The 2,500-nt window shown below is 37.5% G+C and overlaps 1 protein-coding gene across 5 annotated transcripts in view; it reads left to right on the top strand.

Annotated features, from left to right (window-relative positions):
• EBF3 (EBF transcription factor 3) overlaps window positions 1–2,500 on the top strand; it is a gene marked incomplete at both ends in the record, with an annotated part of 115,600 nt that overhangs the window by 82,620 nt on the left and 30,480 nt on the right. The window lies entirely within an intron of this gene.

The following is a 2,500-nucleotide window of genomic DNA, read 5'->3' as shown; positions in this document are numbered from 1 at the left end:
ACCTCTTGGGTCTTAAAAATGTCTCAATATCTCATGAGATTAAGCTCTCACAAGATGCTCCTTACTTCCTGTTTTCATTTCAGCCAGAAATAGATTGTAAATGGTATTTCCTATTCTGCTCCACCAGAAAAAGGAGTTAAGAAGTATTTGGTGTTGAAAAAAAATTTTTTCAGAGTATCTATCCAAGCTTCTTGAACTTCCCTAAAGGTTCAGTTGAAGTTTTAGGCAGGGGTTCAAGAAGCTATTGTTGGATCCAAACAACTTTATCCAACCCTATTCACAGTCTGGCTCTAAAAATTTCTTCAGACCTGAAACTTGGGATACAAAGTCACAACCCTGAAAATGATTTATTTATGCTAATTCTTCTAAATGCATTTGATTTAAATTTATAAGAGCACAAGAAAAAGTCGGAACTTTGTGGTTTCCAGTGTTTCTAATATAAAAAGTCTTATTTGGGATAAAGTATTACTGGCTTTTTAAAACGTGTGTTACATTTTTTTTGGCATTTAAGAATGAGTTTAACTAAGATTATGGTGGGAAAAAGGGAGAAATAGCAATTCAATTTATAATACTTTTGGATGAGGTTTCTAGGTAATAAATTTGATCTGATGAATCAATCCCTCTTTTGAAAACAAATCGCCTTTAACTGTTTACTCGACAGACTGTGGGGATTCTGGGAGAATTCTTATTGCTTATTGGGTAGATAATACATATTGCAGATGATGTGCAGATGATGTGCATTTTGATTAATATTTTCCCACTAGACTGCAACTGTTTCTATCTGTTAATTTTGATCTAATGGGAAAAGTGTGTTTCTGGGTAGTTTTAAGCTAGGACTTTTTAACAGTTAGCACATCAAAGATATGCTTTTCCATCAGCCTAAGTTCTGTTGCTGAAAGGAACTTCTAAGTGAAGGTAGTATCTTAGAATGGTGCAGTACAAACAGGTGTGGAGATCTGTATCTTCCATCTATCCCCAAAGAAATCACAACATGAGCAAAAACAGTGCTTACATTCACACCTGTGTACTTCCCTTCTGACTGACAAGGGAGGGAATATTTAAATTTTCTTGGTCTTTCTGATTGGCTTGTTGCCAGTGTTACCAAATGTGGTGGTATTGACTGTGGTGCTTTTGGTGCTAATCGTGTATTTTGAAAGCAGACATTATTTCATACAGTTTGCTGAAAAGTGATAACTGCAGTTGGGCTGCGTGCAGTCAGGATTAGAGTGTTAAAAATGCTATTACAAATACAGGCCAGACAAAGTTACGGCAGAATATCATGAGAAGCATGACTCTCAAGCTAAGATAAATGTTCAGCAAAATAAGAAATGAATGAATTAAGAACCTAGACTAAGTTCCAGGTTTTCTAGCTGTTGTGAGCTGGTGTTATTCCACAGCATATAAGGAAGCGCTGCAGATTTGAACCAGATGACAATCTGGTTCTCTGTGCACAGTCTTTGAATTTGGAATTGTTTCATGGTAATGTCTTTAACGGATGTCTCAAGTGCAGATTTTGCAAATTTGGCAGATTTGGGCAGATTTTTATATCTTTGTAATGTATAAATGCAAATAGGTATGAAACTGTAAGGAAAAGCCATTCGTTTTTTCTTTCCTGGGGTCATCCTTCTCTTGTATTGCTTAGCAAAGATGGTCAAAAAAAATGTGGGAATTTCAGGAACTTTTTCTGTTGTAATTAAAATGTAATGAAGTTACATTACCGATGTTTTAATGGGAGTACATATTTAAAACACTTTGTGAGGGAGACATCAGCCTATATCCCAACAATAAGAAAATAAGAAGAGTCTGCCTGCCTGAGAAACTTCTGCCTGATTTGTTTTATCCTCAAGTGATAGGGTGAATGAGATAGGCTTTGGAAATTACAGCTGCCATTGAGAACTAAGCCAAGTCTCACTGTATTTCAGAAAATGAAAATTATGTAGTCCTATACGAGGGAGGGGCCGAATCCCCAGGGCATCTGTTTCCCATCAGTGTCCCACCATGCTTGCAGTCTGGCTTGGCACTCTAACATTTAACCTTCCCGGCAGGAGGTAGACCATAGGGCAACAAGGCTGCAGAATAATGAAACAAGAGTGTAGTGTGGTGTACAAAGCCTTTGTAAGTACAGAAGTTGAGACATTAAATGATCAGGGTACAGAGATATGAAAGTTCCAGATTTTTCTAAAAAGACCCCATTAGTCTCGCACAGAAAGAATACCGAGCTGTTTCTCAGCAGGCAAAGGGAAGGCCTTTCCCCATCTATCCATGCCTTTTTGCCCGCTGCTTTCAACTATTATAAAGATACAATTACCTTGGGAGATTGTGGCAGTTCAGTTGATTAGCACGGTGAATTAAAAGAATGAGTCACAAATGACATGTCCAGCTCTTCTCTACTAGTCCTTTGTATTCCCAGTGTACCTCACCCCTGTTGTAAGAAGGTCAAAAATTAGAGAGAGATAACAATTTTCAAGCAGCTAGCACTTAGGAGCAGAATTAACAATCA

Source organism: Netta rufina (genome assembly GCF_964035555.1).
Source record: "Netta rufina genome assembly, chromosome: 7".
NCBI classification, from domain to species: Eukaryota; Metazoa; Chordata; class Aves; order Anseriformes; family Anatidae; genus Netta; species Netta rufina.
This window is presented reverse-complemented; position numbering and strand designations above follow the sequence as displayed.